Source organism: Oryctolagus cuniculus, chromosome 8, assembly GCF_964237555.1.
Source record: "Oryctolagus cuniculus chromosome 8, mOryCun1.1, whole genome shotgun sequence".
In the NCBI taxonomy this organism is placed as follows: domain Eukaryota; kingdom Metazoa; phylum Chordata; class Mammalia; order Lagomorpha; family Leporidae; genus Oryctolagus; species Oryctolagus cuniculus.
In genome coordinates, this window is record NC_091439.1 from 9,931,324 (window position 1) to 9,954,869 (window position 23,546).

At 51.9% G+C, this 23,546-nt stretch overlaps 1 protein-coding gene across 9 annotated transcripts in view; it reads left to right on the top strand.

The window, feature by feature from the left end:
- Positions 1–23,546, top strand: part of TMEM131L (transmembrane 131 like) — a 199,845-nt gene that overhangs the window by 77,770 nt on the left and 98,529 nt on the right. The window contains exon 1 of one of the 9 annotated variants that reach the window (XM_070047380.1): positions 18,882–18,977. The exons of the other annotated variants lie outside the window; for them this stretch is intronic. The gene's annotated coding sequence lies outside the window, so the exon portion shown is untranslated. Of the gene's footprint in view, positions 1–18,881; positions 18,978–23,546 lie in introns of those variants that run through there. 9 annotated transcript variants of the gene reach the window in all.

Genomic DNA, 23,546 nt, shown 5'->3' on the forward strand with positions numbered 1-23,546 from the left:
AATGCCGGGGAACTGTGAAATGGGAACCCTCAGCCGCAGTTTACGAAATGGGACCTTCTCACCTTGAAGCTTCCTATGGTGGTGAGTTCCTCTCTGTGCCCTTTGAATTGCAACTTCCTGAGTCTGCAGGTTTGTCAGCAGGTGTCCCAGCCCTCAGAGAGGGAAGTCTCTGTCCTTGCAAGGTGGAGGAGTTGGGAGAAGGAGCCCCATGGTGGAAATACAGTAAATGCATGCCCAGAGTCCCCCGAGCCTGCCCTCCCAGGTGTGGGGCCGCTTCTGCTTCTGCCACAGCCTCCATGCTCTGCCTTCTTCTCTCTTCTCCTGTTTATCTGCCTCCTGCGAGATGGAGTTCTTTAAGAACAAGACCCTTGGTTCTGTTTTTCATCTTTGTGTCCTCTGTGCCTGGCTGAGTGCTCTAGCCCCCGTTGCTTTGTAATGAACGTGGCCATTTCCACGGCTCTGCCTGTCCCCGCCCCCCGCCTTTTCCTTTCTCACCTGGCTCCCCACCTGCACCTGCTGGGCGGCCCCTTCCCAGCCCCCCACCGCCCAGGGACTGTGTTGAGCACCGGGTTTGCTAGGGCCCTAGCCAAAGCGATGGGGACCAGGCCAAGGAATTCCTCATGGAGGGATTGGGTTTTTCTAGTTCTCTCGGATATATGGTGGTTACACTTCTTCTGTAGGACTCAATGGATTGAGAAAGTTCTCTTGGCTTGCTGTATTCATTTAACCATCATGTAATAATTCCTTATGGCACCGTATTTCTCAGTCCTGAAAAAGTGAAGTCCATAGAGTTAACCTAGAATTTTAATTTTTGTGCCCTCCGTGTTTTAGGTCCAAATGAGACCTGAAGCACAATTTCCTGTGAGTGTAGTTGGCTTGTGGTATGCCAGGTGTTGGCAGACTGTGTTACGTAAAACTGCCAGAATCATGCTGCTTGGTAATGGGAAGTAGTTGGGAAATTTATGAATGGCCTGGTGCTTGTTTCCCTTGCTGCCTGTTGAATGAATGGAATTCCCTCTGTAAGACATGAGGTTTATTCTCAGTTTGCCAGAAAGCTAGAGAAGGGGATGGTTGTCTCACGAATGAGATGGAGGTCAAGTGAGAGGCACAAGCCACAGATAAAACTAAATCTGTGAGGCAAGTGTGAGGATCGGACTTGGGGCACAAATAAGGGGAAGTCTCTGAAGAAGAGGAGCTGCCAAGGTTGACGTGCACAGTGGTGGCCCCTAATGTGCCCGTGAGACGCATTCAGAGGGCAGGCCGTGTCTGCTCCCTGGCCTCGATTTTTATTTTTTTAACATTTCACACATTTATTTATTATTTTTCTTCCTGTGAGAGGCAGAGAGACAGAGAAGGAGCTCCCATCCCCTGGTTCACTCCCTGAATACTTGCAGCGGCTGGAGCTGGGCCAGGCTGCAGCGGGGAGCCTGGAACTCCAGTAGGAGCTTACCCTCCAGTAATCGAGCCGTTGCTGCGGCTTCCTGGGATGTGCACTAGCAGGAGGCGGGGACGGAGAGCAGACCTGTGACTGGGACCCAGGCCCTGTGATGTGGGACGTGGGCGTCCCAGCCAGTGTCTCAGCTGCTGGGTTGGACACCCACCCTGGCCTCCAGCCTCCTGGTTACATTCTCTTGGGATGGTTAATTATCAGTTTCTTGCTGATGGCGTTGTGGGGGAAAACAATCTGGAGTTAGCTAGCGTTAAAATGGAAACTTCCGAGTCAAGGCCACACCCAGAAAAGAAAGCATCCGTACCCTGCAGTCTGCCTCGGCCACGACTCGCCCGGTTGGTTGTGTTCTGTTTTCACCCCATGCGAGGGGCGAGACCCGAGATTCCAGACAATCAGAGGGGGCCTGAGACACTCAGTGAACAAAGGATGTGTCCTGTGTCAGCCTTGCGCTGACTTCACAATGCAGTCTTCTCCCTGCAGATCTCAATAACAGATAATTCAGACAAGAAGGGAGAGAGTGCAGTTCTTCATCACCACACTCTCCTTGCTGGGGACCGATGGGCCGGTACATCTCACTTTAGGTGCTCGGGGCTGTCTTTCTGTCCAGCCCAAGTTTCACTTCTTTTTTTCTTTTTTAAAAAGATTTATTTATTTTATTTGAAAGTGATGGGCGTGGGGGAAGAGGAGGAGGAAGAGGTTTATCTTCCATTTGCTGGTGCATTCTTCAAATGGCTGCAATGGCCTAGGCTGGGGCGAGGCCAAAATCAGGGGCTTGGAACTCTGTCGTGGTCTCCCACGTGGGCAGCAGGGACTCAGATACTTGTGCCGTCTTCTGCTGCCTTCCCAGGCACATTGGCAGGAATGTGGATTGGAATCGGAGCAGCTGGGGTGTGAACTGGCACGCACTCTGATGTGGGATGCTGGAGACACAGCCTCGGCTTAGCCCGCCGTGCCACAGTGCCGACCCCCTGTGTGTCACTCCTGTTTGACCTTTTCTGTCTCCTGCAGAGAGTCTGGTGCCGAGTTGGGCCACTGGCTGCTCCGCATTGTCAGTCTCAGCTCTGTGTGACCTGCTTTGGGCCATGTGCCGGTCCCCGGCCTCTGAGCCAAGGAGCATGGCTGAGTCTCTCATCAGAAGGGCTGGGGGACAGAGCTGAGTGCCACAAGTGGGGTGGGATAAGAAGACAGGGCTGCTCTGGGTTGACAACAGGTGTCCTCCCATAATGCTTTGTAAATTTAAAAAAAACCCAAGCAAAAATGGTAGCTAGGCCCACATACTTAGATGTTTATTCTGTGATAGCATGTGCAGGTAAAACATGTTATATGGGAGAGTTACGTTTTTATTCGTATGTCTCACTCTGGTGATAGTCTGTGTGTCCTAGGGACTTTTGTAACGGAGATAGGCTTGTCTAGCTGTATGCTGGACTGCCTGCCAGGGGGCTCAGCTGTTTAACCAGGTCCTTGACCTTGGACAGATACTTTTCTGGGTCTCCAATTCCAGCCCTGAAGGAGAGCTCTAGACCTGTGGTCTACTGAGATCACTTCTTCTTCTTCTTCCTTCTTCTTCTTCCTTCTTCTTCTTCCTTCTTCTTCTTCCTTCTTCTTCCTTCTTCTTCTTCTTCTTCCTTCTTCTTCTTCTTCCTTCTTCTTCTTCTTCCTTCTTCTTCTTCTTCCTTCTTCTTCCTTCTTCCTTCTTCTTCTTCTTCCTTCTTCTTCTTCTTCCTTCTTCTTCTTCTTCTTCCTTCTTCTTCTTCTTCCTTCTTCTTCTTCCTTCTTCTTCTTCTTCCTTCTTCTTCTTCTTCCTTCTTCTTCTTCTTCCTTCTTCTTCTTCTTCCTTCTTCTTCTTCTTCCTTCTTCTTCTTCTTCCTTCTTCTTCTTCTTTCTTCTTCTTCTTCCTCCTTCTTCTTCTTCTTCTTCCTCCTTCTTCTTCTTCTTCTTCTTCTTCTTTCTTCTTCTTCTTCTTCCTTCTTCTTCCTTTTTTTTTTTTTTCCTCCACAGGCAGGGTTAGACAGTGAGAGAGAAAGAGACAGAGAGAAAGATCTTCCTTTTTCCATTGGTTCACCTCCTAAGTGGCCGCTACGGTTGGCACGTTGCAGCCAGCGCGCTGCGCCAATCCGAAGCCAGGAGCCGGGTGCTTCCTCCTGGTCTCCCATGCGGGTGTAGGGCCCAAGCACTTGGGCCATCCTCCACTGCCTTCCCGGGCCACAGCAGAGAGCTGGCCTGGAAGAGGAGCAACCGGGATAGAATCCGTCGCCCCAACCGGGACTAGAACCCCGTGTGCCAGCACCGCTAGGTGTAGGATTAGTCTAGTGAGCCACGGCGCCGGCCAGATCACTTATTATTTTTTTTATTATTATTTTTATTTTTTTTTGACAGGCAGAATGGACAGTGAGAGAGAGACAGAGAGAAAGGTCTTCCTTTGCCGTTGGTTCACCCTCCAATGGCCGCCGCGGCCGGCGCGCTGCGGCCGGCGCACCGCGCTGATCCGATGGCAGGAGCCAGGAGCCAGGTGCTTTTCCTGGTCTCCCATGGGGTGCAGGGCCCAAGCACCTGGGCCATCCTCCACTGCACTCCCTGGCCACAGCAGAGGGCTGGCCTGGAAGAGGGGCAACCGGGACAGAATCCGGCGCCCCGACCGGGACTAGAACCCGGTGTGCTGGCGCCGCTAGGCGGAGGATTAGCCTAGTGAGCCGCGGCGCTGGCCCCAGATCACTTATTTAAAAAAAAAAAAAAGGGCCGGCGCCGTGGCTCAATAGGCTAATCCTCCACCTTGCGGCGCCGGCACACCGGGTTCTAGTCCCGGTTGGGGCGCCGGATTCTGTCCCGGTTGCCCCTCTTCCAGGCCAGCTCTCTGCTATGGCCAGGGAGTGCAGTGGAGGATGGCCCAGGTGCTTGGGCCCTGCACCCCATGGGAGACCAGGAAAAGCACCTGGCTCCTGGCTCCTGCCAGGATCAGCGCGGTGCGCCGGCTGCAGCGGCGGCCATTGGAGGGTGAACCAACGGCAAAGGAAGACCTTTCTCTCTCTGTCTCTCTCTCTCACTGTCCACTCTGCCTGTCAAAAAAAAAAAAAAAAAAAAAAAAAAAAAAAAAAAAAAAATAAAAAAAAAAATAAAAAAAAAATAAAAAAAAAAAAGTTTGTTTAAGAGGCAGCTAGCACGGGAGCTCTCCCATATGCTGGTTCACCTCCAAATGCCTGCCATGGCAAGAGTTGGGCTAAGCGGAAGCCTGGAGCCCCGAACTCAGTCCAGGTCTCCCACATGAATGGCAGAGACCCAAGCCCTTGCACCGTCTCTTGCTGGAATTAGGAGTGGAACCTGGTCTCACACCCAGGCATGCCAGTATGGTGTGTAGGCCTCCCAAGTGGCGTCCTAACCACCATGCCAACCACTCCCGCGGTCACAGCTGACATAAAGCCCCAGGGTTAGGGGTGAGGCCTGATGTTGCTGCTGTTACCTTGATTAGAGCTTGTCGTGGCTGTGCTGTGTGTGTTGTGCAGCATTGTCGTGGCTGTGATGTATCTGGTACTTTGGACCAGGAGGTACCCTTCAGTTACAGTCACGGCCATGGCAGGATGTGGGGTGGCTTCACGCGTGGGTTTCTGGGAATGTGCTCTGAACGTAAAGCTGGGCTGTCTGTGTGAGTGACTGTGTTGGGCGGCTGTGTCCTGCGGGCCACACTGCGGTCTGGGTAGTGAAGCCTCATGCCTCGTGACGCCCCTGTGATCACGGCACCCGTGCGAGTCTCTGGCAGGCACCCTCCCCTGGTTTGAAGGCTGATGTGACTTTCATGCACCGCGATGATCCTTCTGCTCTCAAGTGTGTGTGCGTGAGTCACGCCAACAAATCATTTAGGCATGTGTTTGAAAGTTTTTATTTTATTTTTATTATTTTTTTTAACTATTCTTTTCCCCCTAGTTTTCTTAAAAACTTGAAATGGTGGGGGCTGGCACTGTGGCATAGTGGGCTAAACCTCTGCCTGCGGCACCAGCAGCCCATATGGGCACCAGTTCAAGTCCTGGCTGCTCCTCTTCCAATCCAGTTCTGTTATGGCCTGGGAAAGCAGCAGAAGATGGCCCAAGTCCTTGGGCCCCTGCACCCACGTGGGAGACCTGGAAGAAGCTCTTGGATCTTGGCTTTGAATCGGCGCAGCTCCGGCTGTTGCCGCCATTTGGGGAGTGAACCAGCAGATGATCTCTCTCTCTCCCTCTCTGTAACTCTGTCTCTTAAATAAATAAATCTTTAAAAAAAAAAAAAAAAACCCTTGAAATGGTGATTTTTTTATAGCCTCTCGAGGGCTAGTGTGTGTTCTTCATTGCAGACTTTAACAGGCTCATAAACAACCCTGTTTCCGTTTAATTTTTTATGTGTCTTTTTTATCCCTGCTGCTGCCTGAGTGAGGCTGACTTGTTCCCAGTTGTGCGTGGGTTCCCCCACTCTTCCTCTCTAGACGGGTGTCTCCCAAGCATGGAGGCACTCGGGTCATCGCCGCTCTCGTTGACCTGGAGATTTTGACTTGGCGGGTCTGGCGTGGGGCCCTGGGAGTCTGCATCTCCAGAGCAGAGCCCACACGTGGCCCAGCTGTGGTTCCTCCTGTCTGCGCTCCCCACTGCTCACTACTTAGATTATTCAAGTGAGTCACTGCCCTAGCCCTAGCTTCAGGGATCCAGCACTTCTTATTTGTTTGAGAGGCATGCGTGCACATACACAGATAGATCTAGAGATCCATCTCCCATCTGGTTCACTCCCCAAATGCTTGCCACAGCCAAGGTTGGGCTGGTCTGAAGCCGGGAGCTGGGAACCCAAACCAGATCTCCCAAGTGGGTGGCAGAGGACCCTAAGTACTTGAGCGGTCACCTGCTGCCTCCCAGGATCTGTATTAGCAGGAGCTGGCATCAGAAGTGCTGGGGGCCCAGTGCTGTGGTGCAGTAGGTTAGTCCTCCGCCTGCGGTGCTGGCATCCCATATGGGCACCGGTTCTAGTCCCGGCTGCTCCACTTCCAATCCAGCTCTCTGCTATGGCCTGGGAAAGCAGTGGAAGATGGCCCAAGCGCTAGGGTTCCTGCACCCGGGTGGGAGACCCAGAGGAAGCTCCTGGCTCCTGGCTTCAGATTGGCTAAGCTCTGTCCGTTGCAGCCAACTTGGGGGTGAACCAGTGGATGGAAGACCTTTCTTTCTCTCTCTCTCCCTCTCACTGTCTGTAACTCTACCTCTCAAATAAATAAATAAAATCTTAAAAAAAAAAAAAAAAAAAGTGGTCCTGGCCAGTCAAACCCTGGTGCTGCTGTATAGGGTGCGTATGTTCCAAGCAGTGTCTTATTAACCACTGCACCGAACACTCATCCCTCTACACATTGTTTCTGGATGCGTCCTCCTGCAGCTCCTGTTTGGACACTCCCCTACCCCAGGAAGCAGGACATCTCATGTCAGAGTGTGGAACACCGGGGTGGAAACAGGCGTCCAGGGCTGCGGGAACACAGGAGGAGTTCTCCCAGTGAAGGTTTTTGCATCGTGCTTGTTCTGTTGAGAGTATTTTTGTAGGTTCTGGGCTGTGTGAAATTTCTTGCTTCTGTCGATGCTTGTGTCCCCTTTGTCTGAGACAGTGCCCGAGACATGGCCGTGCTCAGTAAGTGCTGACTGGATGAGGTTATTTCCCTCTCACCCAAAGGTTGGAGATCCTTTTTGGGGCCCGGTCTCCCCTCTGGTCCCTCTGGTGTAAAGTTCACGTGTAGGACAAAGCCATTGGTGGCTTTAGGTTTTCGGATTACCCTAGGCAGGTGGTTGTGTCTGCCAGTAGTGAATGAATCTCACAAGGGAGGCACAGTAATTTTCACTTTAATTATTTGGTGACTCATTTCTAGATTCTCAGTATCTTCTCATCTTTTTTTTTTTAAATTTTATCTATTTGAGAGGCAGAGTTGGAGAAAGGTGGGGGAGACAGACCTTGCATCTGCTGGTTCACTCCCCAAATGGCCACAAGGACCTGGCCTGGCCCCCCCCCCCTTCCCTATTCCCCCCCCCCCCCCCCCCCGCCCCAGCAGAAGCCAGGAGACAGGAAGTCCATCCGAGTCTCCCCCGGGGGCGCAGGGACCCAAGCACTTGGGCCATCTTCTGCTGCTTTCCCAGGTGCATTGGCAGGGAGCTGGATGAGAAGTGGATCAGCTGGGACTTGAACCTGCGCTCATCTGGGATGCCAGCTTTGTGAGCTGCAGCTGAACCTGCTGCACCACAACACTGGGGCCCCTTCTCAGCCTTTTTTTTTTTTTTTTTTTATTTTTTTAGACAGAGTGGACAGTGAGAGAGAGAGACAGAGAGAAAGGTCTTCCTTTGCCGTTGGTTCACTCCCCAAATGGCCCCTGCGGCCGGCACACTGCGCTGATCTGAAGCCAGGAGCCAGGTACTTCCCCTGGTCTCCCATGCAGGTGCAGGGCCCAGGGACCTGGGCCATCCTCTACTGCACTCCCTGGCCACAGCAGAGAGCTGGCCTGGAAGAGGAGCAACTGGGACAGAATCCGGTGCCCAGACCGGGACTAGAACCCAGTGTGCCAGCGCTGCAAGGCGGAGGATTAGCCTAGTGAGCCGCGGCGCCGGCCCTTTCTCAGCCTTTTTACAAGTGCAACCATCAGAGCCAGGCTGGGGCCTAGCAGAGCGTGCACATGTGATTCCTCCTCACTCCTTGTGCCTTCTGCAATTTAGCTTTTATCTGCTGCTCCTTGGTTTCTTCCAGGGAAACAATCAGAATCGGGGGGGGGGGGGGGGCGGGGCGGGGGGAGGGTCTCTTAGGATGCCGAGCTCCAGGAAGAGCTCCAGGAACGTCTGTCCCAGCTGTATTCTCAGATTCTGACAATGAGCTGAGTGAAGGTCTTGTGGTGGTGACATCCTTTTGCTGTTGATGCCTTAGTGCTTCCTGCCCAGCGCTCCTATCCATGTGTCTTTGGCTTCTTCTTTTTGGCACCACGTTTTTGCGCTTTGATTGCCATTGGGAGCTGGAGCCATGCGTTGCCTCCAGCAGCTGCTGCGCCCGTGGTCTGACACTCGCACAGAACTGCAGGAGAGGTGGGTGAGACGTCAGCCTCCTCCACTTTGAGATTTGTGCCCCTAGAGAACATCAAGCAGGGTGCAGCCTGCCTCTCCCGGTGGGTTGTTGGTTGTGAACATGGAGACATGTGGAGAGGGAAGCAGCCAGTCTGTGGAAACAGACGAGAGCCGGCCGGGCCTGAGTCCACTGCTAGATGTGCGGGGGTCGGTGTCAGAGGTGTCCTTTTTTGGGGCCTGGTGAAAACGGTGGCGTGTTTGAAAATACCGGAAAAAGAGTCCCGGGGTGTTCAAACGAGGCATAGTCTGGTTGCGGTAATAACAGATAAACCAAGCAGTTCCCGGTAAGGTGAGAGAAGCTGTTCAAAAGCAGGTAAGGGAGGAAAGTGTTTGCTTTTGAACTAGAGCAGGAAATGACTTTCTCACTTCCATTTTCCGTTCCGAAAATAACGGTCTTGTCTGGTTCTCTTCCCCAGCCTAGCTGGTCCTGTGTTTGTGTCACAGCTTCTGTCTGCCTCTGTGTAACAGTGTAACAGACAGTGTAACAGACGGACAGTGTAACAGCCCCCTCAGTTCCCATCAGAGGGGGTGATGCTGGTCACACCAGGCTGTGGGGTTGTAGCCAGCAGGTGAAGGGAGGTGGGACCCATTGCCTATACCTCTGCTGTGCAGGGGACTCCAGAGAGGCCCCTCCCCCCATGAGCCTGTGTGCTGTGCTCAGCAGTGATTTCTGGGCTAGCTTGTGATCGATTTTATCTGGGTGCCCAGGAGGAGTCATCCCGGGAAGGGTCTGTTTGCTGTTGGGTGGGTGCTTGCAAGTAGTTACAAGGACTGATGGGTGATGAGTTTCCTCTAAGGCAGTTGCACACTCCGTGCTTCTGAGATTCGGTAGGTGGGGTGGGATCCTTGTACAGGGGAGATGAAAATGAAGGTTTCCGCTTCAGTTGGCGATTGTGGGTGTAGCTCTTCCACCCGCGCCCTAACCGAGAGGGAAGTGCACTCGGTGCGTGTTTCCGCTTCGTGAGAGCCAGGGTGCGGAGTAAGGAAAGTTGTGTAACTCCTCATTTAGAAACAGATACTGCTACAATGGCAGGGAGTGGGTTGAGAGAGGCGAAAACCTGCTGAAGAGAGAAAACTGAATTCTCACGACCGGGGGTGGTGGTGATCTGAATACAAGCCCAGATGTGATCTCAAATGAAATCTGGGAGGAAAGGGAGTTTGCTCACTGGGGGTTGTAAACGAAGGAATGAATGCAAGGGCCCGTGTGCACTTTGTGTCCCACTGTTGTGTGTTCCCAGTTAGCAATGAGTCCATATCCCTGTAAAGCCCACCCCCATAACCTGTGGGAGATTTTCCACAGGTGACTGTGCCTGTGTATTGTGTCTAAGTAAGACCAGGTTGCAAAAATGGACTCTGTGGGCTGTTAGACAAGATGTGACCCTGTGCTGCTTTGTGGGGAGGGGAGAGCTGCTCGTGTACTGTAAGATGAAATCATGATAGCTCGTATTATACTGGCATCCATACTCTATTTGTAGCATCCAGAATTCTTGTTCTCTCCTGTTTGCTTTTCTTTCTTTCTTTTTTTAAAGTTTTTATTTATTTATTTATTTATTTGACAGCTAGAGTTACAGACAGGAAAGGGAGGACACAGAGAGAGGTCTTCCATCCACTGGTTCACTCCCCAAATGGCTGCAACGGCCAGAGCTGTGCTGATCCGAAGCCAGGAGCCAGGAGCTTCTTCCTGGTCTCCCACGCGGGTGCAGGGGCCCAAGGACTTGGGCCATCTTCTGCTGCTTTCCCGGGCCACAGCAGAGAGCTGTATTGGAGAGGAGCAGCCGGGACTAGAACCGGTGCCCATATGGGATGCTGGCGCTGCAGGTGGAAGATTAACCTATGCCACAGCGCCAGCCCCCTGTTTGCTTTTCTTAGGTCTGTGCTGCTCCCTTGAGAAACCAGACTTCTGGGGCTAGGGACCGTGTTTTGGACTTTTTATGTGGTCACTCCAATGCTGGACGTAGGTTCCAAAAATCCTGTGTAGAAAATGCTGGTTGACTTTTGGTGGGTCCAGGTAACTCGATTGGCAGTTTTCCAGGGCAGTAGTGCTGCTGTGTTCTTCAGATGAATCCCATCAGCCTAGCTGCAAGTTCACGGAAGAACTGACAGATCAGGACCCTCCAGGATCCAGACAGGCTGCGTGGTGAGCTGAATTAAAGAAGAAATTCATACGATTTGTTAGGTCCATGGAATCTGAACGAGCAGAGCAGTTTCGCCACAGGAGGGGCAGAAGACAGCCCAGAGGAAGTGTGAAGTAGGTGAGAGAGTCTTGGGGTGATAGAGGCCGCGGGAGACTTGGGGCTCAGTGCTGGAGACAGGCTTGGAAGGGCAGTGCGTGGTGTCGCATCAGAAGCAGGTTTGACTTGTCCAGGTTCCCCCAAACTTTTTAGCGGTTTTGTAAATGCTCCATTCCCTGCATTAAACCCTTTCTGCTTACAAGAACGAGTCTGTTTCCTGCAACTTGATGCCCACCAAGACTACAGGATTTTACACTATTTTGGAAATGACCCAAGTGCGTGTGCTCTGAGTAGTGCGCAGTGAAAGTGCTGGGAGGAGAGGTTCCCTGGCACCAGTGTTGTGGCGTAGCGGGTAAAAGGGCCTGCCTGTGTCGCTGGCCTCCCATGTGAGCACCGTCCATGTCCTAGCTCCCTGCTAATGCACCTGGGAACGCAGCAGAGGGTGACCCAAGTCCCTGGGCCTCTGCACCCACGTGGAAGACCCTGATGAAGCTCCCGACTTCGATCTGGTCCAGCCCTGGCTGTTGGTGGCCATATTGGGGAGTGAACCCGCTGATGGAAGACTGACTCACTCTCTCTCTCTCTCTCTCTCTCTCTCTCTCTCAGTAAGTCTTTCAAGTAAAATAAATCTTTTTTTTTTTTTTTTAAAGACATTTCCAACGCATAATTCTGGACTCTGTCCCCAGCGGCTCTGATTTAGGAAGAACGGGTGGAACCCTGAGATCTATATTTTTGTTTTCATTTTTAAAAAACATTTTTTTCATTGGGCGGGAGTTTGGCACAGGGTTAAGTTGCTGCTTGGAACACCCAATATCCGAATGCCTGGTTTGAGTCCCAGCTGCTCCACTTCCTATTCAGCTTCCTGCTACTGTGTTCCCTGGGGATGAAAGTTCAAGTGCTTGGGTCCCTGTCACCCATGTAGGAGATGTGGATGGAGTTCCTGACTCCTGGCTGCAGCCTGGTCCAACCCTGACTTGTTGCAGGCGTTTGAGGAGTGACCCAGTGGATGGAAGATCTCTCTAGTCTGTCTCTCTCCCTTTCAAATAAAGTTAAATAAATAAAAACTTTAACGTGTGTATTTGAGAAGCAGAGAAAGAAGGTATGCTCCTGTCCACTGGTTCATTTCCCAAATGCCCACGATGGCTAGGGCTGGGCCAGGCAGAAGCTGGGAGCTCAATCCACATCTCCCATGTGGGTGGCAGGAACCCAGCTACTTGAGCCATCACCACTGCCTTCCAGACTCTGCATTTGCAGGGATCTGGGGTCAGGAGCCAGAGGCAGGATCACACCCAGACACTCCAGTGTGGGATTCAGGGGTCTCAACTGCCTAGCCAAATCCCTGCCCCTGGTTGTCTTTGCGGGACAGCCAGGTTGGACCCTAGTGGACTGAATTACTTCTTGCCTCTGTGAGCTGCTGCACGAGGAATTTTTTTAAAAGGGAGGAAGTGTTTAGGAACCATACATATTTAAAGATTCCACTACAGGTGATTGTCCTTTTTTAAAGGATTCGGTCTATAACCACTGGCAGAACATGGCAGGGTTTCCCATCTTCTATTAAAATGAGAGGAAAGGATTCAGGTGTCCTGAATACAGACTAAAAATTCAGTCATTTGTGATCAGAGTTGGAAATTTAACTGAGTGCTTTGCTTCTTTTACACAGCATTTTCTTGTATAAATACGGCGTTTTACAAGGCAGTACACAGTTTCATTGCCTAAAGTGCTGTTAGTATATTTTCTCAACTCTGTTTATTGTTAAAGGAAGAACACAATGGGAGTTATTTAAAATACGGAAACCCTCCCTAAGAAGAGAGGTTAAGCGATTATTTGGAGAACCGGCCAATTCAGACTCATTGAGTGGCGCTGGAGCTGGCAGAGCGCTGAAGCCAGGTGGTTTAAGGGTCACGTGTCTCCGTGTAACCGCTTGTTCGTTCTTGCTGGACTTCCTCCCCTCCCCCTGCAGTTCCTCCAGACTTTAGTCTGATCACCGCCTTTCTCTTCATCCGCTTTTTAAAGGAAGCTGCGAAGGACTGAGGCAGGAAGTCCCTGCTGATCCCCGTCTCGTGGTGCGTGCCCGATAGAAGTTGATGCTCCCAGATGCTCGGGGTGCTCATAGTAGCAGGGGTTATATGTCAGATGGCTGCTCTCCGCAGCTGCCAGTCTGCCTGCAATTAGGCAGGAGGATTTTGCACTTGGATAATAGGCAGGAATTAACTGCTGCTTACAAAGCGCTGCATAATGATGGGAGGTGTGGACAGTGCTAATCGGATACATCTGCATGGGGCATTTTCGAGTGTGTGTGTGTGTGTGTGTGTGTGTGTGTGTGTGTGTGTGTGTGTCTGCGCATGCTCCTTGTGTCCACTCACAGAGAGGGAGGGAGCCTGCAGAGCTTGTGAGTTTTCTGTTTAAGAAGCAGCATCTGCCTGGGAGGCTTCCTCTCGCCTTCTCTATGTGAAATCAGTGGTTCCGTTAGCAGGCTGGCATGGTTTTTGTTCACTTTTTTTTTTTTTAATCCAGATAATAATTCACCTGCCATCAAAGAGGTGCGGTTTGGTGTTTTAAAAGTAGGTTCACAGGGTTGTGCGCCACCACCCACCACCACCACAATCTAATTTTAGAATATTTTTGTCCCTTCTAAAAGAAACTTTTTTTTTTTTTAAAGAAAATGTAGTTTGCATTTTTTAAGGGACACTTTTTCCTTTGTTCTAAGATTGATTGATTTGAGAGTTAACAGAGGGAGAGAGGTCTTTCATCCGCCCATTTACTCCCCAGATAGCTGCAACTGCCAGGGCTGGGCCAGACGCAAGCCAGGAACCAGGAGCTTTTTCCACGTGGGTGCAGGGGCACAGGCACTTGGGCCATCTTCTGCTGCTTTCCCAGGCCGTTAGCAGGGAGCTGGATCGGAAGTGGAGCATCCGCGACTGGAATCAGCACCCATATGGGATGTGGTGTTGCAGGTGGCAGCTTTGCCCGCTATGCCACGGTACCGGCCCTCTTTCTTTATGATCATCTTGGGCCTTGTGCAGAACCAGCCTTTTTCTCAGAGAGCATTTTTTTTTTTAAAGATTTATTTTTATTTGAAAGGCAGAGTTAGAGAGAGAGAGAGAGAGAGAGAGAGATATCATCCATCTGCTGCTTCACTCCCCAATTGGCCACAATGGCCAAACCTGGGCTGATCCGAAGATAGGAGCCAGGGGCTTCTTCTGGGTCTCCCACGTGGGTGCAGGGGTCCAAGGACCTAGGCCATCTTCTGCTTTCCCAGGCCATAGCAGAGAGCTGGATCGGAAGTGGAGCAGCCAATGAACCGGTGCCCAGACAGGATGCAGGCACCGCAGGCGGCGGCTTCACCCGCTGCACCACAGCATCAGCCCTGAGCGTTTGTTCTCATAGTGATAGACTGTATGTTTGCATTCTGAGATGACCTGCTTCAGTCTAATGGGTGACGATGTGCCTGTTCAGTGGGACCTTGTTAGCTTCTTGGGACAGTTGGTACTCATCTAGCTTAGGCACCAACAGGAGCTCAAGTGCTCTGTGTCCTGGAGGACGCAGGTGTGTGGCCGCAGGCACAGGTGGATTTGGGCATTCTCTGCTTGTCACATTCACCTGCATAACAGCTGGGGGGTGGTGGACGAGGGAGTGGGGTGCACATGTGGCACAGGGGAGGCTACGGCTGGTGGGTTGGGCCTCCCCACAGCTTACCTGTATTTTTGTGTATCTGGTTTACAAATACTTTAGGTTTTAATTGCTTCATTTTTGAGTTGTAAATATGTTCATTCCAGCAGGTTGCTGTGCTAACTGGTGCAGCTGATTCCAGTGAGGGGGGTGGGAGCAGGCCAGGTTCTAGGTGGAACTTACTCGAAGATTCTCCCAAGCTAAATGCTAACAACTGGGACTACTTCTGCTAGTTCCAAACTGCTCGATCACACTCTCCAGCTTAATCTCTTCTGAAACTTTCCCTCTCTCCCTTCTTTCCCCTCCCTCCCTCCCTTCCTCCCTCCCTCTCTCTCTCAAAGATTTTATTTATTTGAGAGGTAAAGCTACAGACAGGGAGGTTTTCCATCTACTGGTTGGCTCCCCAGATGGCTGCAGTGGTTCTGGAGCTGGGCTGATCTGAAGCCAGGAGCTTCTTCGGGGTCTCCCATGCGGGTACAGGGGCCCAAGCACTTGAGCCATCTTCCGCTGCTTTCCCGGGCCATTAGCAGGGAGCTGGATTGGAAGAGGAGCAGCTGGGACACAAACCAGTGCCCATATGGGATGCTGGCACTGCAGGCGGAGGCTTAGCCTACAATGCCACAGCGCTGGCCCCTCTTCTGTAACTTTTCAATGCATGATTCAGCGCCTTATTTTCCTTGTAGGATCCTCTGCCTGCTGTACCTTCAAATGTTTAGTTCTCTGGCTATTTTATTAATAATTACAGCATTTGCAATTTAGTAGTTCATTTTTATTTTGTGTACCCTTGGCATGAGTAGACCTGGTTTGGTTTTTTTAGGCTGAGTAAGAAATACAGCTTGCCCTGACTGTGGTTTTAAGAAATATCCTTTGCACACTTTTATTACTTGTATAAATGAGACCTGGTAAATATTTAAGTTAAAATATGGAGAGTATTTTCAAGATCCTGCAGTTTCTAACATGTTAGAATGAGCACACTTCCTATTCGATAAGTAGATAAGTATAATGTTGGGGTGCCCATTGGATAGGGGGTTTCACATACATATGTTGTTTGGCTTGGGGCTCATGGAGATAGCTAGTGGGGGTGGGGGGTGGGGTGGGTCGGGTGGGTCGGGTCTGTCTCCTTAGAGGCTCAGCCCCCTCCTCTGCTAGCTCTGGGTGGAAGATGTCGGCCGCCCTGAAGGTGTGACTTAGAGCTGTAAGGTCACACAAGATCGCCTGGATCTCCTGGAACCAGTCTGACTCTCCCCAGGGGCTCAGCCCCTTCTCCTGCCAGCTCTGGGTGAAAGATTGCCCCTGCCCTGAAGGTGTGATTTAAGGCTGCAAAGTCACACATGCAGCACAGGAAGCTGTTAGTGTGGGAGTTGCCAGTTGGCCTGGAGACAGGCTTTGCAGCCACAGCGGACAGCTTGCCTGTGAAGACATTCTGCCTATGTCAGCGGGGCCCACAGACCCCCAGCCCCCACCGGACGGCCTCACTATGTGTGGTCTGTATTCTTGGGTCACATTAGCAAACAAAATAGACCAAATCTCTGTCCTGGTGGCTCTGGAAGTATGTATAGTCAAGACAGATAGAGCTAACAGCCAATTTGGATGGATCGTAGATGGAGATCAGTGGTGTGGGAAAGGCTGGAAAAAACAGAGCAAGAACAAAGAGGATGAGGCTTATGGGGCGGGGGCTCATCAGGAGGGTGAGACTTCCGTGGGCATTTGGCCTAGTGGTTAGGATACTCATTCCCCATGTCGGGGTATCTGAGTTCTAGTCCTGGCTGCAGACGTTCGGCCTGCTGGTTAGGACGCCCGCACTCCACGTCAGAGTGCCGGGGTTCAATTCCTGACTCTGGCTGCTGGCTCTAGCTTCCTGCTAATGCAGACCCTGGGGAGGCAGTGGTGATGGCTCAAGTGGTTGGGTTCCTGCCACCTGCATGGGGGACTTGCACTGAGTTCCCAGCCCTGGCTATTGAGGGCATTTGGGGGAAGGCACCAGTGAATGGGAGAGCTCTCTGCTACTCCAATAAATAGAAGATGCAAAATTTTACAGTGATTTGAAGGAGGTGCGAGTATTTGCCATGAAACTTTCTAAGTGAAGAATGTCCCAGACAGAGAGATCGGCAGCTGCCTAGGCTTTGTGGTGGGAACATGCACCTGCAGGGGTCACCCAGCAGCCAGAAGACCCTGGTAGTTAGAGCAGAGTGTGAACCAAACAGAAGACAGTCACAGGAGGTGAGATTGTGGGGGAGTGTGACGTGGAATTCGTGTGTCTATGAAATGGGGAGTCCGGGAGCTTTGGGCAGAGTGGTGACAGGCTCTGAGCTAGGCTTACCAAAGACCACGATGGCTGGTGCAGAGTCTAGACCACAGAGAGACCAGGGAGGCCATAGCAGCTGATGGCCAAGAGATGGAGCCGGGCTGTGGCTGTGGGCCAGTGAGGTTCTGGGTGCAGGGCCAGCAGGGATTACAGGATTTCCAGGGGCTTGGGTGTGGGCCTGGCCCTGGGAACAGTAAAGGATGACCCTGGGGTTCCTGGCTTGAATGCCCGGAGGAGGAGATGGTTGTGGGCTGAGTGGGTTTGGAGCTTAGCTGTACACCTGCTGCATCTGAGATGTCATTGAGGTGCCCCAGGGTGTGTGTGTGTGGGGGGGTGTGTGGGTGGGGGGGTGTGGGTGTGTGGGTGGCGGTGGTTGGAGAGGGCAAGGCAGAGGTGCAAACCTGGGCTTGTTTTGTACAGTCCTAGGAGCGGATGTGATCAGCAAGTGAATGCTTTAGATGGTACTAGAAGGGGACCCGGCTGTAGCCTGGGAGCCACCGAGGAGGACAGGTGACCCCAGGGAATTAGAGGAAATAGAGCAAAAAACGTTACTTTGGCATTGAAGCTTCTGCTAGTTTTTAAACAGTTTGTAAATGTGGGCGTGTGTTGTTTGGACCCTGAGAAAGAAATCGTTATAAGCAGTACTTAGGAAGCTGTACCTTCCTGTTGCTTACGTTTTCTGAAAGCACACCACACTCAGAGGCTCGGAGCCAGTTCACAGTTTTGGAAAAAGCGAGGGGAAAGGAAACATTACTGGTATTTCAGTCTTCCAAACATCGCTGTTCATATGTTGGTGCTGCCGTCTCATTTTCCTCTGTGCATTTTTTTCCAGTTGTAATTGTGTAGCATACAACAGCTTTGTTTCATTTGCTTGTCATGGCAGCATGTGCGCGTGTGTGTGTGTATGCGTGTGTGTGTGTGTGTGTGTGTATCCGTGTGTGTTGCTGTTACAGGCTTCACACAACAAAGGTTTTTGCTGGGGAGCTCTATTTCTGGAATTGGTGTTGATTGGTAGAGGGACTAAATGGACCAAAACCACACTGCCACCAGCCCGTCTTGGCTTCCCCCTGCCGCCTTTGTGCATCTGAGCGGGATGCATATTCTGGGCTTTGTCTAGGGATGGAGGGGAGGGGAAGGGAGGAGTGGGCTGACAAGGAGACCCTAGAGCAGGATGGGAGGGAGCCCAGGCGGCCAGGGTGAGAGGGTAACTAGCTGCTGGCTGTACCCAGCAGGCGAGGCCCGTGCACAGCCTCCTCCCGGACTCTCCGCGACCAAGCAGGGCAATCCTTTCTTTTGTGACATCTTTGGCAATTACACTTCGGTACCTCCGAGTTTGAAAGAAAAATTACAATTTAAAAGGGAAACTCTGCATGCATGATTTGCATATGAGTAGCGGCTGTATAATTACCCACAATTAAATCCCTGGGCTGCATTGAAAGGGAGCCTCCTGCCTGTGTTGCTGCTGCTGCTGTGCCCGCCCCCAGCTCAGCCCCTGGCTGGTAGCCGCCAGCTGTCAGCTCGCTGGAATGCACTGGGCGGGGGGGGGGGGGGGGGGGCACCCGGCCCGCTTCCCTCCCTGCTCTGCCACTGATGAATGGATTCTGAACCAGACACTTTTCCACCCCCGCCCCCATGTGCATCCGTAGAGTCGTGGAGTCTGGAACTCAGAATGTCTGTGCTTACTCGTTTGCTTCTCTGTTGGCCTTAGAGAGGACAGTCATCTCTCGCTTTCTGTGTATGGAGGGCAAACATTCTGCTGAGCACCTTGCAAAGCCCTTTGCAAACACATTTCATTTAAGCCTCACAGTGGGCATAGAGGTCTCACCTTAATTTTCCAGTAGTGGAAACGGAAATGAGACGCGTGGGTCCTTCTAGCTGATTGCAGCTTGGCGGGTCTGCCCCCCACTGGAGACCCAGGGAGCCCACGGGCCTTCGAGTTGGAGCCAAGTTCATTCTTTGACTGCTTGCTCTGTGACGTCACTCCGACTGTTCTGAGACCAACTAGGAAGCACGCCCGCCCGCGGTTCTCCCTAGTTTCCCCTTCTGGTTTTGCAAGAGCTGAGCAGTTTGACACATTGTTGAACAAGTTTAAATAGAGCAGGAAGACAACCATTTCCCACTGGGAGCTTCCTGCCAGCCACCCCAGGGGAAGGAAGGCGGTATTAAGAATTTGCACCCTTGCCTCCCCTAAGTGCAAATGGTGGTTCAAGACCAGCTTCCTGGAAGGCCAGGTGGGTGTTACCTGCAGAACCTTTTCTTTCTGGTGTGACTGCCTCAGGCTGGGACACCTCTCCACCCCTGGTTCCCCGAAGTGCCCGACCTGGGATGGGGGTGGGGGGGTCCCTGCAAAGCTGGCTGGGAGGCTGGAGGGCAGGCAGGCTCTGAACCAGTCCCGTGCAGGCATTTCTCAGCTCACACACGGGAACCATCCTTGCCTTACATAGACGTCGCTTTGTGCTACCATCTGATTTGGGCTGTTCAGAGGATCTTGTCTTCCTGCAAGAATGAAGTGTGACGGGACACAGAGACGCAGGGAGCACGCTAGCGAGACTTAATGAGGAGGAATCCACCGGGCAGACCAGGCTGGCGTCTCGGGAAGGGACTGAACGTCCAGCTTGCATTCAGACTGGAGTTTTTGTGGATGAGTGAATGGACCCTCTGATCCCCCCACCTATCCCCAGGGCTTGCTGGGTGGAGGGCTTCCTGGGCGTGGAGTTCCTGTAACTCCTGGAACTTCATCAGCATGGATGTTAGTGGACCTGGTAGCCTTCTGGGTGCAGGGTGGGCAAGAGTCCCCTAAGCTGCACCCTGGAAGAGGGCTTGGAGCCCCCTAACAAGGTTGTGGACATGACTTCTGGTGTGCAAATGCTGGCCCCCTTCCAAGGCCTGCTTCTACATTTCTCCTTTCATTCAGCTGCACCAAAATTCCCATTTGTCTTCGTCCCCCCTCTTATACCTACAGGCTACCTAACCCTTGCGTTGGTGTAGCCACTTCTTTTACCGTCCGACTGTTTCAGAAACGCTGGTCTCGATGCTGCCAGGAAAGGCAGGTGCCCTGGAACCCACCTCCCCCAGGGCAGGCAGGGGCTGGCCAGATGAGACAGGTGTGTGGGTTAGTGCTGTTGGCCACTGACACTTTCTGGACAAGACGGAGACGCTGTTACCATCAGAGTCAGTACTGGAGTTAGAAAATAACTGTGTTGGGGCCGGTGCCCTGGCTTACTTGGTTAACCCCCTGCCTGCGGCGCCAGCATCCCATATGGGCACCGGGTTCTAGTCCCAGTTGCTCTTCTTCCAGTCCAGCTCTCTGCTGTGGCCCGGGAAGGCAGTGGAGGATGGCCCAAGTGCTTGGATCCCTGCACCTGCATGGGAGACCAGGAGGAGGCACCTGGCTCCTGGCTTCAGATTGGTGCAGTGCCGGCTGTAGTGGCCATTTGGGGAGTGAACCAACAGAGGGAAGACTTTTCTGTCTCTATCTGTAACTCTGTCAAAACAAGAAAACAAAAAGAAGTGAGTGTGGCAGTAGTAGGTGTGTGCCGTGGCCCAGGGTGTGGCACGGGCTAGTGCCAGGTGGACAGCTTGGAAGCCCAGTGACTATCCTTTTGACAGGCATTATGTTCAGAGGGAGTGTGTGTGTGTGTGTGTGTGTGTGAAGAGAAAAAGCGTGCACTTTGGAATGACAGCGTGTGGTCCAGGCCGTGTAAGACACAGAGAGACAGGTGTTGCTGCTGATAGCATTCCAGCAACTGCGCGGAAGCCATGGGCTCCTTCATTCCTGTGGGGCCGCGAGGGCCACCAGGCGGCCCTTCCAGCCACGGTTAAAAAGCTTTAGATGTTCAGGGGCAGTGTTGCTAGCGCTCTTTGTTCTTTATCTCAAGATTGTGTTGATGGATTTGTTCTTACGGAATTTCAGGCAGTTCAGTGTGTTTCAGTTAAAAGGTTCTGGGACATAAAGTTAGATCAGGTTATTTTTTTCCTCTAAGAAATTACGTTACGTGCTTCTGCGTTTATCTCCCAGCCTTTCTGCGGTCCTTAGGCCGTCCTTTGAGACTGTGTCTTTGAAACGCCTCCCTCCCAGGCCCATGCCAAGATCTGTCTCTCCTGTCAGCACGCTGACTATCAGGGACTTTGTTCTACCCTGTGTCGTCTACGAGAGAAATCACAGATGACGTGTGATGCACACAGAGGTATTTCACAAAGTTCATGGAGAATGCAGCTGCGAGATACATTTATTTTGGTGCAAAAAATTGAAATTCATGCTTAATTTTTACATAATCTATATTTTCCACAAACTTCTTTGCATGGCTTTTGGAAAAATTTTGTAGCAAAATAAACTTACCTTTTTTAAAAAAAAAAAAAGATTTAATTATTTATTTATTTGAAAGGCAGAGGCAGAGAGAGGGCTTTCATCTGCTGGTTAACTCCCCAATTGGCTACAACAGCCGGAGCTGTGCCAATCCGAAGCCAGGAGCCAGGTGCTTCTTGCCAGTCTCCCATGTGGGTGCAGAGGCCCAAGCACTTGGGCCATCTTCCACTGCTTTCCCAGGCCATAGCAGAGAGCTGGATTGGAAGACGGGCAGCCGGGACTCGAACCGGCACCCATATGGGATGCTGGCACTGCAGGTGACATCTTTACCCGCTGTGCCACAGTGCCAGCCCCGGTAAACTTGCCTTTTAATTCCTCTCTTCCATGACCTTTAAAAATTTATTTGAGGGGCAGAAAGAGAGCTTCCACCTACCGGTTTACTCCCTAGATACCTGTAGCAGATGGAGATAGAAGGCAAAGTCAGGAGCTGGGGACTCAGACCAGGTCTTCAGGGCAGGGGGGCGGGGCAGGGACCCAACTCCTTGATCTGTCACTGCTGCCTGCCAGGGTCTCTGTTTGCCAGAAGTTAGAATTGGGAGTGGAGTTAGGACTGGAGCCTCGACACTCTGATATGGGAAGCAGGTGTTTCAGCCTGTGTCTTAACTATTAGGCCAAATACCTACCCACCCCATCCACCCCCCACCAATTTTTTTAAAGAGTCTTCATACATAATACCATAAGCCCACGAAAGCTACCTACCTGCCTTCGCTGTGTGAATTTTTTAATACCAGGTAGGTAGGAGAAAAAGAACATTGGTGGGATGTAGCACTCTGTATAATATGAGTAAGTTCAACAGCCGAGTCGCTTTAAGGGTGATGGGTAGGCGTTAAGGAGTTGTTTGCTCGTGTCGGGTGAGGAATCTTTCTGTTCATCTGGACGCTTTGGGAACCCAAAGTCAGTTTTGTGGAGGTGGCTGCAGTACTGTGTGGCCTTGCCTGTGGCTCCAGGGATTGTTTCCTGGTTGGTACCTTTCTGCTCTGGCCGCCTCTCTCCCGTGCGCACACCCGGCCGAGTGTGATCTGTGCCAGACTAGCGGACTTCTCATCCTCACCTGTCCTAGAACTGCAAGATGATGCAACGTGAAGTTTGCATTTTGCGAATTTCAAGATCATCCTTAGTGACATTAGCATATAGTAGCGCTGTCTATCCTGAAGTCATGGACATTGTCAGATCTTTAAGCCAGAGAGCAATTTGGATGGGAGTGAGAGAAATGAGAGCATAATTGGCGGCCTTTTCTTTTATAGGTTTGTGCAGTCATTTAACCACTTGGCTCAAGGAGTTCTTTATAGCATGTGGGATGTGGCATGATGACACACGTAAATGTAATTATAGCTTGTAAAATCCTCCAAATTGCACGTGTGATGCCTTTGGAGTCTAAGGCCCCAAAACCGTAAGAGTAGACAGTTGGGGACAGATTTGAGCAGTGAAAGTATAAAATCCAGGAGTGCCCTCAGCATCAGGTGCCTTTGGAGGGTAAAAACAAAACAAAACAAAACAAAAAAAACCACACAGGAATCAGGGCATCTGCAAGACCGCCCACCAAGGTGGGGGTGCCCAGTGGAGACCCCCCGGGGAAGTCCCACAAAGAACGCTGAGTACGGGCTCAGCTTGGGTTCTTTGGGTTCTTTGGCCATCCATGGGGGTGGCTTCCAAGGCAGATGGGCTCAGCAGAGGAGTATGGGCCACAGACACACAGGCTTGGGCAATGAATCAGTCAGACCACAGAAACCAATGCTGGCTGATTTAAGCAGAAAAGGAATTTATTGAAAAGATGTTGGGCAGTTGACAGAAACTCTAGGAAGACTTGAGAACCAGGCCCAGAAGCCAAACATGCCCCCCCCCCAAAAAAAGGGGGGGGCAGGGGTTGGGGGGAACTTAGCAGCTGGAACCGCAGCCAAAAATAAGCCGTGGAAGTAGGCCACTGGGGCCATGACATCCTGGCTGCAGGCCCGCTGCACCGGTGCTGCGGCCACCACCTTCATTCAGGGCACCTGATGCTCGGCCGCGTGGCTGTCAGTCTGGCCAAGGCCGAGCCACGTGCCAGCACCGTGCTGCAAGCAGGGCGAGCGGAACTTGTGATGAACCGTCTTAGAATCCAGAAAGGGTGGGGGCTGGCACTGTGGCATAGCGGGTGAGGCCGCTGCCTGCATTGCTGGCATCCCATATGGGCATTGGTTCGAGTCCCAGCTGCTCCACTTCCGATCCAGCTCTTTGCTTTGGCCTGGGATAGCAGTGGAGGATGGCCCAAGTCCTTGGGCTCCTATGCCCGTGTGGGAGACCCGGAGGAGGCTCCAGGCTCCTGGCTTCAGATCGGTGCATCTCCAGCCATTGTAGCCAATTGGGGAGCGAACTAGCAGATGAAAGACTCTCTTTCTTTGCCTCTCCTTCTCTCTATGTGTAACTCTGACTGTCAAATAAATCTTAAAAAAAAAAA